The sequence below is a fragment of the Megalobrama amblycephala genome, linkage group LG3, assembly GCF_018812025.1.
Source record: "Megalobrama amblycephala isolate DHTTF-2021 linkage group LG3, ASM1881202v1, whole genome shotgun sequence".
NCBI classification, from domain to species: domain Eukaryota; kingdom Metazoa; phylum Chordata; class Actinopteri; order Cypriniformes; family Xenocyprididae; genus Megalobrama; species Megalobrama amblycephala.
In genome coordinates, this window is record NC_063046.1 from 2,122,809 (window position 1) to 2,136,316 (window position 13,508).

The 13,508-nt window shown below is 39.2% G+C and overlaps 1 protein-coding gene across 1 annotated transcript in view; it reads left to right on the forward strand.

The window, feature by feature from the left end:
• wnt9a (wingless-type MMTV integration site family, member 9A) overlaps window positions 1-13,508 on the forward strand; it is a 171,758-nt gene that overhangs the window by 37,000 nt on the left and 121,250 nt on the right. The gene's annotated exons all lie outside the window — the stretch shown is intronic.

Here is a 13,508-nt window from a genome sequence, read left to right on the forward strand (position 1 = left end):
TTGTGACCCCTACTGGCCACTATTATTTTCTTGTATGGACTTGTCAATGCCCCCTCCATATTTCAGGATTTCATGCACGAGGTGCTCCGGGAGTTCTTGCACAAGTCAGTTCTGGTCTACATCGACATCCTGATCTACTCCCGGACCATGGCCGAACATCGCCATCATGTTGCGGAGGTCCTACAATGCCTGAGGGCGTTCCATCTGTTTCTCAAGGCCAAGAAGTGCACATTCCATCAGCCCTCAGTGCAGTTCCTTGGTTACATCATAGATCGCAGTGGCGTCCGCATGGATGAGAGGAAGGTCACAGTCATCAAGGACTGGCCCCTTCCCACTTCAGTCAAAGAACTTCAAAGATTCCTGGGTTTCGCCAATTTCTACTGAAGATTCATTCAAGATTACAGTATCATCACCACCCCCATCGCGGATTTACTCAAGAACAAGCCCAAGTCTCTGTCCTGGACTCCAGCTGCTACGCAAGCCTTCGACACCCTCAAGAAAGCGTTCACCTCCACTCCCCTCCTGGTTCACCCTTTTCCGGAACTCCCTGTCGTCGTTGAGGTTGATGCCTCTACCACAGGAGCAGGAGCTGTCCTATCCCAGCAGCAGGGGAATCCCCGTAGACTCCACCCATGTGCCTTCTTCTCCCGCAAATTCAAGATGGGCTCTCTTTTTCACCAGATTTAACTTTACCATCTCCTACCGCCCTGGATCAAAGAACGTAAAAGCTCCTGCCCTGTCACGTATCCATGGTCCTGAAGTAAGCACCGAAGACCCAGAGCCCATCCTTTCTGAGAAACTCTTTGTCAGTCCCATCACCTGGTCTGAAGAGACGCTCCCCGAGTCAAATGCCTCCACCAACACCCCGCCGGGTTGCCCCCAAGGTTTACGGTATATTCCCCGGACATGGTGCATTCCTCTCATCCATGCATCTCACTCATCACTGGGCACTGGCCACCCAGGGGTCAATGAGACCCTCTCGTTGCTAAAACAGCGCTTCTGGTTGACCAACATGGCAGCTGATGTCAGGGGGTACGTTCAAGGGTGCAGGGAATGTGCCATCTCAAAGAGCCCTCGTCATCTTCCTTCCAGGAAATTACAACCTCTGCCCGTTCCAAACCGCCCCTGGTCCCACCTAGTAGTAGACTTCAGCACTGATCTTCCTGTCACGGGAAATAAAGATAGATGCAAGCGCAAGTCAGAAAATCTCATTTATTGAGCTTCACACCAGCGTCAGGTAAACACACACACACAAACAGCAGGAGAGCGGTGACACAGGGACTTCGATGAGCCGTGGTGAGATGGTGGTGATCGTGCTGAAGTCCAGGTGAATGATGATCGTGCTGAAGTCCGGGAGTGGCGAGGTGAAGAATCCAACGTGGAACAATGAACCGGAACGATGACACGACGAAAACCAACTCCAAGGGAAGCACACACGAGGGACAGAGGGAACAGTACAGGGACTCCAAACAACGATCTGACAAACACGAGACGAGAGACAAGGCATTATATAGGCTGTCTAGATAGGCAACAGATGCCGCTTATCAAATAATCAGCGGCGACGCCCACATGAAATAATTAACATGACAGCACAACAAAAACACAGACGGCAGCATGAGACCACGGATCTTCAACCGTGACACTTCCAGTCTCCAACGGATGCACCTGTATCATGGTGGTAGTGGATCGGTTCTCTAAGTCCTGTTGACTAATTCCCCTGCGAGGACTTCCAACAGCAATGGATACAGCTGAGATCATGTTCAACTATGTTTTCAGATACTATGGACTGCCCGAAGATATTGTATTTGACCGTGGATCTCATTTCACCTCTCGAGTCTGGAAGGCGTTCTTCAAACTCCTAGGTGTGACCATAAGCCTCTCCTCAGGCTACCATCTCCAGACGAACGGGCAGACGGAGAGGAAGATACAGGAGATCGGCCGTTTCCTACGTACCTTCTGTCACGGCCATCAGGACTCCTGGAACCAGTTTCTGGGTTGGGCCGAGTACACCCAGAACTCTCTTCGTCAGCCCACCACTGGTCTTACTCCCTTCCAGTGCGTACTCTGCTATCAACCCCCACTGTTCCCCTGGACTGGGGAATCATCTGATGTTCCTGCGGTGGATTACTGGTTCCGGGAGAGCGAGAGGGTTTGGGACTCAGCCCATCTGCCAGCGAGCCCTACGCAGGCGCATGATGACAGCGGACCTTCGCCGTTCCGAAGCATCCAACTACCAACCGGGACAGAAGGTCTGGCTGTTAACCAGGGACATCAGGATGCGCCTGCCCTGTAGGAAGCTGAGTCCCAGATTCATTGGCCCCTTCAACATCATCCAGCAGATCAACCCCATCACCTATCAACTTCAGCTGCCACCTGAGTATAGAATTCACCCCACTTTCCATGTCTCACTATTAAAGTCAAGTAAGTCACTATTAAAGACAAGTATCAACTCTCTGATCATCATCTGCCAAGAACTTTATCTGCATTCACTTAACTGCACTCTGCCATATCTCTCTGGTTGTTCAATAAACATAATTTACGTTTTACCTGTGGCTCCGTCCCCTTCTGTATGTAACAGGAGAGTTTTTATCGGTATATTGCAAATGATAAGACATCGCCCATCCCTACTCTGGTGGATGTCTAGGGCACTCTAACTAGTGATTGTAACATTTATAAAACAAATTGCATACCGTACCTTTAAGCATTTATAATAATTCCAACATTCACTATCTCCCCTATACTACTGTCTCCCCCTTTTGTCATCTTGCTCAAAAACACATAAAATAACACTTAATTCCAAAATTTTTACTCTCCTTGTTAAGTCGCAAGCAAAGCATGCTGGTAACTACAGTTTCAGCAAAAATCATTTTCGAGTACTTGATTGATTCACTTTCGCCTTAAATTATTTAATCTAGTAAATGGCACATTTTAGAGAATTGCATTAAAGGCAAAAAAAAAAAAAAAAAAAATCTAATTTAAGTTGTATTTACATGATAATGAAGTAAAAAAAAAGTGCAAAAGTTTTTTTTTTTTCTTTGTATAGATGACAACACTTTCAAAAAACAATCCCCATTCACACGGATCCAAAATTCAGTATATTATGCATGCCAGGTAAATAGTTGACGATGTAACTGTGTGAAGAAAGACTACACGCCTGCGCAGATAGGCAAACTTTTACAGAGCACTCCTGCCAAACGCGCCCTATAGAATAAACACGTAATACGCATGTGCATGCCCTCACCATTTTATTTTCACAGATCTGCATTTTTGTTGTTTACACAGAGATAACTATCATTTTCAAAAACTTGCACTTTGAACCTTTTTAAAAGTTTGCATTTTCAGGCCCCCAAAACACTGTTGTCGTGTAAATGAACAGCCAAAATGCATAAAACGTTTTCCATTTTCAGTTGAAAATGGTGTCGTGTAAACAGCCTATTGGAAGAGAAACACAACTGGGCAATATGTATTATCCCATTTTTTTCAGTATACTTGCTACGGAAATAATATATGTGACCCGCTCTGGCGAAATGAGTCGGAAGTCGCAACGTTCTATTTTAAGATATGGGCCGATAATGTGAAAAAACAATGAAAAAATCGATGTTTTTTTTTAAAGCTAATTTCAAAGAACAGACTTTCAAAAATAATCTCCCAAAGTTTCGTAGTCCAGATAATTGAGTAAAGGTATTTAAATGGCTATTAAATTTGACATGGTTGTACTAAATTAGCTGGAAATGAACTTCTCAACTCCTCTCATCACTTATGAGCATTTCCCGGTATACCCTGAAAAGTCATTATCTCTGCTCTACAAATATGGTGTTACACGTTGTATAGAACCAATCAAACAGCTTAGAAATGTAAACACACTGACCTAAACGCTGATTTTTAACAATGGGAAGCCCCGTTTCGACTGACAGGCACGCGATCGGTCCAGCCATCCTCCTGTCAGACTAGCGCGCCTTATAAAATAAAACTCCCATTTGCGTGTCTCTCTTTAAAAGCCAATAAAAATGGAATCCATATAGGTAGCACAAAAATTATTTTTGCATACAAAACCAAAGACTTTAAACTTTTATATCAAGCCTCCAACATGCTTCTGTTGCGTTGTTTTCACCCTCGAATGAGTCTGAGTAATATGCGTTTACAACAAAAATAGCACAGCCGCTAACTGAATACAGGTATGCATATTTCACGTGCTCATAACTTCATGAAAAATGCACAGATCATAAAAATGGCACTTCAATATTTAAAGCAGATTCTCAAGATTAAAACAAATCCAAAATCAATATAATATATTGCGTTGATCACAAGATATTACTCACGGAATGATTTAACATACTTGGCTAAAAACATGTCTCTCATCTCTCCGGGATGCAGTGTGTATCCAATGATCCCGGACCCATCCATGTTCGTTTTCCAACGTGGAATAACACAAAATAGATATCATTTTAAAGCTTAGAATCTCATCTTTTTAATGCATCTAACCGTTTTGAAAAACTCCTAATGAGTGCTGAGAAGCACCTCTAAACCGGAATTTACCGCCCGTTGGCGCCACCTGGCTGCAGAAAAAATGAACAACAATTTTTCAAACTATTCTTTATGCTATTACCACGAAATTTGAACCAGATGCAGCTCACATATAGGAGAGCATCACCAAAAAAGATTTTTTTAGCGATCTTATTGTGTTCCTGAGTTATTCCATGTCAAATAAAAAAAAGAAAAATTATTTTAAAAAAGTATATATATTTTTGTATTTATCAGCTGTTTCTAAGCAAGAAAATGTCCAAATGTAATGTAATTTATATTTTCTTAAAAGTTAAAATGTTTTCTAACAAATGATACCTACCTTTTGACTCTCCTTGCTACAGTTTTGGAGTTATGAGTCTTTACTTTTGTGTGTGTCGCTCAGAAAAAAAAAAAAAAAAAAAAGCCTTCAGGTCTTAAAGGGTTAATTCAAATAAGTATATACTTTCAAATAATTTGAGCTTCAGCCTGGTTTAGCATTTATATATATGAAAATGTCTTTGGTCAAATTAAGCTGTAAAATAAATAGTTTATCCCTTTAAATGCAATGGATTTTGAAGGATATCAACAAAAAACGGGCAAAAAACTTTAAAAGCGATTTTCTCAGGTTTTCAATTGGAAAAAGAGGGCAGACGACCATAATTCAAATGGGTATATCTTTAAAACTATTCAAGGTATGACTTTGACTAGGATATCATTTTAAAGCTTATTGTCTCATCGTTCCATTGATATCAAAATCTCAATTTTGAAATTTGGGTCACTGTGATTCATTTTGCTGGATCAGGTCACATATTTTAAAAGAATATACTCAAGAGTAAACTCAGTGTATTGTTTCTGCATGTTAATTGCAGTTAAATTAAATTTATATTGTACAGGTAGTTTAAATTTATATTAAAGGGCACCTATTATGCCCCTTTTTACAAGGTGTAATATTGGCCTTGGGTGTCCCCAGAATATATTTGTGAAGTTTCAGCACAAAATACCCCACAGTTAATTTATTATAACCATTTGAAAATGTCATTTTTGGGGCCTGTTTTAAAAAGAGCTGTTTTGGTGTGTACCACCTTAAATATAAATGAGCTGCATATCCCCGCCCTGCCTTTGGATGAGGGCGTAACTTGCATACCTATGGCAATAAACAGTCGGTAGAAGCAGAATGGCTGAGAGTGAGAGACCCGCTGTTTTGTATGGCATTCAGCCGTACATGTTTGAACCGGAATCAGACCCAGATGATGAAGAGACTCCGGCAGAAGAAACACAATTGAGAATGGAGCAGGACGTCTCTGAATGGTTATTTGATACATTTATGTACTTATAGAGTTTTAATCGCGTCCCATTTGCAATTATGGATGTGCAACACACACACACACACACTATGATAACGTTCGCGCAATTTTTTGAAACTACAAACACAAATACTGTGATAACATTTGCTAAGTAAACATACACAGTTTTTAATACAATATCTTTAAAAAATATATATATACGTGTGGATACACACTATACAAACAAGGTTAAAATTATATACACAGACATTCTACGACGACGACAACAACTTTAGACGCATTTGTTATTGAATTGGCTGACATCGACTGAAATGACTATATGCTCAAAAAACATTAAATACACTTACTTCTTCTGGAGGTGACGTTGGATCGCGAACAGTAGGCAACGATCCACACTTGAGGATTAACTTTGAAGCAAGACCTGCTTTGAATTGACCCTCGTTCTCAAAACAGTCAGTCAAAAAATTATTCGCGCAAACATAAACGTATTTTGGAATTTTGAGTGGCGCCTTTCCTTCGTAAATAAAATCCATCCACTGCGTTTTCAGTGGCTCTGATGTCGGAAGTAAGTGAAAATTACTATATTCATTATTACATCCCACAACAGAACACTTATGTTTCTTAGGAGACATTACCGGCTGTCGTTGAAACAATGGAGGATGGTTGACAGATCACCGAGGTCGGGGTCTATGCCAAAACCAGATTGTCAATCAAACCACGTGGGTGGGGCTTAGAGCAATTCTACGTCACAGTGAGAGCAATCTTAGAACAGGGCGTTCTGAGACAGTGCTTATGAATTATTGAGATTGTAAAAAAAACACTGGGTGGATTTTTCTCATTCTAGGGTGGTTTTGCTCACACACTGCCAACACACATTTATGGTCAAACACCATGTAAAAGTGAATTTTGCATAATAGGTGCCCTTTAAATGCATTTAGTTGAACTGAAGAGTGCTTCTTTTGACCCACTTATATAAACTTAAGTACATCCATCTTTATGTTTAATTTCATAACTACTTCTATTGTATTTGAAATATTTTGTAAAGTGCATTAACTGAACTAAAATATACTCCTAAGTCATTTCTACTGAAACTTGTCATGTATTTAAATATATTTGTGATTACACATTTGTAATGATGAAGTTGCAGTTTTTAAAAGGACATATAAAATATATTAACTTTAAATGTAATATAGAATAGCAAGCTACAGTTTAAATTATAATCAAGTACTTTACATGTATTTTACTGTCAACATAATGATATAAAATGTACTTTAATGTCTGACATAAAATGTACTTTAAAAACAGACTTTTAATTTGACATTATTACAAAGTGCACTTTTTAAAAATCTACTTAAATGTGTTAAGAAACATAGTCATGAAAGTTTACTCTCTTAAGTGGCCTTTTATTTCATTATCAGCAAGTAGAGTTTTCATTTAAGTATATATTTTAAGATTTGAAGGGATCCCGGAAGGTCATGGGAATGAGGTAAGGTAGAATAGAACAAAACAGAATATAATAGAATAAACTTTATTGTCATTGTACAAGTACAACAAAATTGAAATGCAATCATTTTGGTGCATAATCTAGTAAAATAAATGTAATAAAATAAATACAGTCTAATAAATACAAATAAATAAAAAACTAAGAATAAAAACATCATCAAAACACACACAAGATATCTTGCAGTCAGAAGACAGTTGCACTACTCGTATTTAATATTGCACATTATGTTCAGTATAATTATGTAGTAATGAAAACAGAAAGAGCTTGGCATAGAGACTGCTAATTGCACATTACACAGCTCATATTTAATATTGCACATGATGTCAGTTTAAGTTATTGTAGTGTTTAAAACAGATATGGCTTTGGCATGTAAAATATTCATCTCACATTCAGCAGACAGTTCCATGACTCGCATTCAACATTGCACATGGTGATCAGTTAAGTTGTTGCAGTACTTAACCCTTTAAGACCAGATGGAGCGTCGGCGCTCCCATTTGCGTGTCTCTCTTTAAGAGCCAATAAAAATTGAATCCATATAGGTAGAATACTAACTGAATACAAATATGTATATTTCACGTGCTCATAACTTCATGAAACATGCACAGATCATAGAAAATGGCACATCAATATTTAAAGCAGATTCTCACGATAAGAATGAACCCAAAATCAACATAATATAATGCGTTGGTCACAAGATATTACTCACGGAATGATTTAACATACTTGGCTAAAAACATGTCTCTCATCTTTCCGGGATGCAGTGTGTATCCAATGTTCCCGGACCCATCCGTGTTCGTTTTCCAATGTGGAATAACACAAAATAGACATCATTTTAAAGCTTAGAATCTCTTAATGCATCTAACCATTTTGAAAAACTACTAACGAGTGCTGAGAAGTGCCTCTAAACTGGAGTTTACCGCCTATCACCACGAAATTTGAATCAGATGCAGCTCACATGTAGGAGAGCATCACCAAAAAATAATTTTTATCCGATCTTATTGCGTTCCTGAGTTATTCCATGTCAAATAATAAAAAATAAAAAATAAATATTTTTAAAAAGTTGTATATATTTTTTGTATTTAATCAGCTGTTTTTCAGGATGAAAATGTCCAAATGTAAAGTAATTTATATTTTCTTAAAACGTAAAAAGTGTTCTATCAAATGATACCTACCTTTTGCCTCTCCTTGCTACAATTTTGGAGTTATGAGTCTTTACTTTTGTGTGTGTCGCTCAGAAAAAAAACCTCTAAAAAAGCCTTCAGGTCTTAAAGGGTTAAAGCAGAGATGGCTTTAGCATAGAAACTGTTCTTTAATCTGTTCGTATGAGCTTTCATTGTCCTGTACCATCTGCCCGAAGGTATCAATTCAAAAAGTAAATGACCTTGCTGAGATGGGTCTTTAAGAGTTTTCTGAGCTCTTGTAAGACAGCGTGAACTGTATAGGTCTTCCAAGGAGGGGAGAAGACAACCTATAACTGTCTGGGCTGTGTTGATGACCCCCTGGAGTGAGTTCCTTTCCACAGCTTTTCTCAGGAAATGCAGTCTCTGCTGTGCCTTCTTCATGATAGTTGTGGTGTTAACGCTGCGGGTCAAATTGTCCTCTATGTTGATGCCCAGAAATCGGAAGTCCGAGACCCTCTCCACACAGTCACTGCAGTGGCTGAATATCCATTTTATTCCTTCTTAAGTCTATGATCAGCTCCTTAGTCTTGGTGGTGTTCAGAATCAAGTTGTTTTCTATACATCACAATGACAACAGCTCCACCTCATCCCTGTAGGCAGACTCGTCTCCCCCAGAGATGAGTCCCACCACTGTGGTGAATTAAGTATGTGTATACAAAGTTTAGAGTAGGGAGCTCGGCACAGTCCTGAGGAGAGCCGATGCTGAGGCTGAGGAAACGCAGGGGCTTTGCTCTTTTGGAGTGATCAGTAAAGAAATAAATATTTGATCCAGAGACAGATGAAGTGAGATATTCCCAGGTCTGACAATATGGACACCGGTCTGTTGGGGAGGATGGTGTTAAACACCAAGCTAAAGTCCACAAATAACAACCAAGCATAATTCCCCTGCAGCTCCAGATGGGACAGAGCAGGATTGCTGATATAGCATCCTCTGTGGATCTGCTAGCTCTATAAGCAAACTAAGTCAAACCATGGTGGGAAATTTTGAGATGATGTGAGTCTCTCAAAGCATTTCATAATGACAGGTGTCAGCGTAACCGAATGGGAGTTGTTAGGGCTGCTGTTGATGTTCTTCTTCAGAAGTGGGACTATTGTAGATGACTTTAAGCAGAATGGTATGGTGGACTGGGACAGGGACTGATTAATGATCATGGTGAAGACCCAAGCCAGCTGATACCCACAGCACCCATCCATGGATGCTATCGGGTCCCGCAGCTTTCCTTGGATTCACTGCCCTCAGCCTGCCCTCAGTTCATGCTCCTGCACTGTGAGGGTGTGGCTACTGTTGACTAATGGATGTAGTGTAGCTTCTTCCAGTGATACCACCTCGAAGTGGGCAAAGAAGTGATTCAGTTCCTCTGCCAGTGACACATCATCCTCAACAGCCAAATGACTGATGGGTCTATTGTTAGTAATGTGCTAGACCCCCTGCCACACCCACCTATGATTGTTGTTCTGAAAGCAGTCCTCAATCTTCCTCGTGTGCAGCCTTAGCTACTTTAATTCCTCTCTTCGGGTTAGTTCTGGCAGTAGGGGAGAGTGGGGTGATTTGTGCCAGGGGGGAAGTAGTTTCACCCATTGTTTCTGGAAAACCATAGAAGAAATTGATCATGTGACCACATCATTTTGAAAAGCCATCCATTTTACTCATCCTCGAAAGAAGAGAGACACGTTTAGTTCCCTTCAAAGTAAAATTTCTATGATCAAGGTTTTTTGATTGTAGTGTCTGAACAATTATAGACAAGTTTGAAAACATTTCACACATGTTTTCGTGCTTTAGCAGGCTACATAATGAGTCTATACAGTTAGCATGATGTTAGCTCTTAATTGCTGGATCATGCTAGCTTTTCAAACTTGTGGGTCCGGGGTGATTTGTGCCAAAGGGCCTGGGTTAAGTTGTGCCAGTGACCCCCACTTATGATTATTTTCAACATATTATTAATTTTAATTGTACATTGTACTCTTACATTTTAGCAGTTAAACTATGTGACATTCTTGATTTTAGATCAAAACCCATCATGTCATGCACTTATAAAACACACTTTCTGAAGATGAAAAGCATGAAATCGTGCAATGTTGTGCAAAAGGCATAAAAACAACTAATATTGTTTGAAACTGAATGGAGATAATCAAATTATCATAAGATTTGTGAGTGATTTAGAGCACAGCAGAACTCGCTCAGATAAAGGGTTATTCATGAAAGTTTCTGTCAAAAAATTAATTGTATTAAAAGGGCAGCTATAAAAAAAAAGTGTTGAGCAGCAAACAGGTATTTTCATCTTCAGAAAGATCTTTCTTCCTCCCCGTATTTCATGAGAACTGTGACTTGCTTAATAATGTGGAACAACCTCTAAGTAGGGTTTCCATAGACCTGGCAAATTATTTTGTCTGAGATTGATACCAGTTATCTAAAACGACATGAACACACAAACAAACATTTTCTTAGAAAAACTAAAATCTGAATGTTTATTGTACTGAAATTTTACTGAAGTCACTTGCATAATAATTTGGAATGTGGTGTATTCTTATATCTATCTATTGCCAAAGCCTTTTTGCCTGAAATGATTCACAGATATCATATATTGTATATTTAAGTTTTTTGTGTTTTCCCAAAAACTGCAAAATATGACTTATTCCAACAGTTTAATAGGGTGACAATATCTAAATAAACCTTAAATGAGTAATTTTGTATTGAATTTGTCTTGCTTTCATATAGCAGTTCATAATATTAAAATATTCGGTAGCACTTTATTTTACAGTACGTGTACTTTCCTGGTACATATATAGTAATTATGTTGTACATACAGGTAAAAGAGTGGTAACACAAGGTACTTACCTGACATGTATGTACATGGGAACTAATAAGAAACACTGCTGTACTTTCCAATGGTACATACTTGGTAACTACTTTGTACCTATAGACAAGTGTTGGGTAATAACAGGTGCTTACTTATAGTGTCCGTATATGGTAACTAACAGACACATTACTGTACTTACTAATGGTATGTATATGGTAAATATGTTGTACTCACGGACAAGTGTGGACACACATAACAGGCAGTTACTTACAGTGTGTGCATGTTAACAACAGTACAAAACAGAGGTTTACCAAATAAGAAATAAAGTAATTGTTTTGCTGCACTATGTATGTACTTTATTTAGTGTTTTATGCACTGTTAATGCTAAACTGCTCTCCACAATAGTGCATCTTATTTTGCAGTCCTTACTAGTTAATATGCTTAAGCTTATTAATACAAAGGTTAAAGAGCTGGTAATTCCTATGTAATGTTTATGTACAAGGATGCACTTTATTTTACAGTCCTATTTCCATGTACTTACTATGAACGTACTAGTGAATGTACCAAATAGTTAATGTGTAAGTTACACCTGTGGCCGGTTGCAAGTTAAGACTGTGACTTAAGATCTAGTTTGACCAACTAGCACTTAGTTAGGGTTAATCAGTCTTACTTTTCTGATTAGACTGATCTACCTTTTTATGTAACTGACTTTACAAAGGAAGTACCAGTCTTGAAGAAAAAAAGAGATCACTTTAGTTTTAAGACTAGTCTAAGCAGTTTATGCAATTGTCCACTGGTAAGAGCTGGTAATTCATATGTAATGATTATGTACAAGGATGCACTTTATTTTACAGTCCTATTTCCATGTACTTACTATAAATGTACTAGTGAATATGCCAGTTAGTTAATGTGTAAGTTATACATTACTTAGGTTGGGGGGGGGGGGGGGTCCTGTTATTACCCACAGTTGTCCGTAAGTACTACGTAGTTACCATGTACATACCGTTAGTAAGTACAGTAATGTGTCTGTTAGTTACCTTATACGGACACTATAAGTAAGCACCTGTTATTACCCAACACTTGTCTATAGGTACAAAGTAATTGTCATGTATGTACCATTGGAAAGTACAGCAGTGTTTCTTATTCGTTTCCATGTACATACATGTCAGGTAAGTACCTTGTGTTACCACTCTTTTACCTGTATGTACAGCATAATTACTACATATGTACCAGGAAAGTACACGTACTGTAAAATAAAGTGCTACCAAATATTCTGTTTTACTTCAGAAATGACTGGCACAATTTACCCCAATGTATTCTCCCCAAAGGCACAACTTACCCTGCACCAGGATGTAGAATTTACGGGAGGAGAGTATTGAATATTGAGTATTGAAATTAATCGCGGATCTCGATTTACTAATGTTTGATCTGGTCAATTTACTGGTATTTGTGCCATTATTTAACGTCCAAAAAAGGCATGCCAACCCATTATGCGACATGGCTGCAATTGTTGTTGCTAGGAGACACCGCAGAGAACAGAGAGTGCGTAGTAGAAGGGAGAAAATATTTTCCACTCATATTAATTTCTTTGGAATGCCAGAGGAAGACATTATCCGTATATTACATGTAATATACCCATGCACCTGATGAGCATCAGCTCTGCTTGTTTGCGACCCAAATTCCCTGAAGGAGGGAATGGAGTTGTTACGTCATAACTGACTGACATATTCAGATCTCGCCTGAGAGCCCAATCACCTTTGAGAGGTAACAAAACATGCCAATGCACATATAACAAGCCACTTCCCATATATATAGGTATATAAGGCAGCGTGCAAAACTCACACAGTTAAGTTCTGCACTAAGGAGTCAAGACGGGTCCTGGCCGTTCAGCAGTGGTACAGGGGTTGTGGCGATGGGATGTAATGTTTCCATTCCCTCCTTCATGGAATGAGGGTTACATTATTAACTGAGACATTCCCTATCAGTCAGTCACATTCAACATTATGTCATAAATGACTGACGTATTGGGATCCCTATGGAAAGCACCACAACAGCTGCCCATTCCCAGCGCCCTGTGTAAGTCGCTTAGTCCTCCATACCTAGTGAGGCGGAAGGACAAGACTTTTCAAGCAGGATGTCGATAGCTGCAGTTCCTTTCTTATACCCTGTACAGCCACAACTAGATGGATAACACTAGGAAAGAATATCTTGTCCAGAC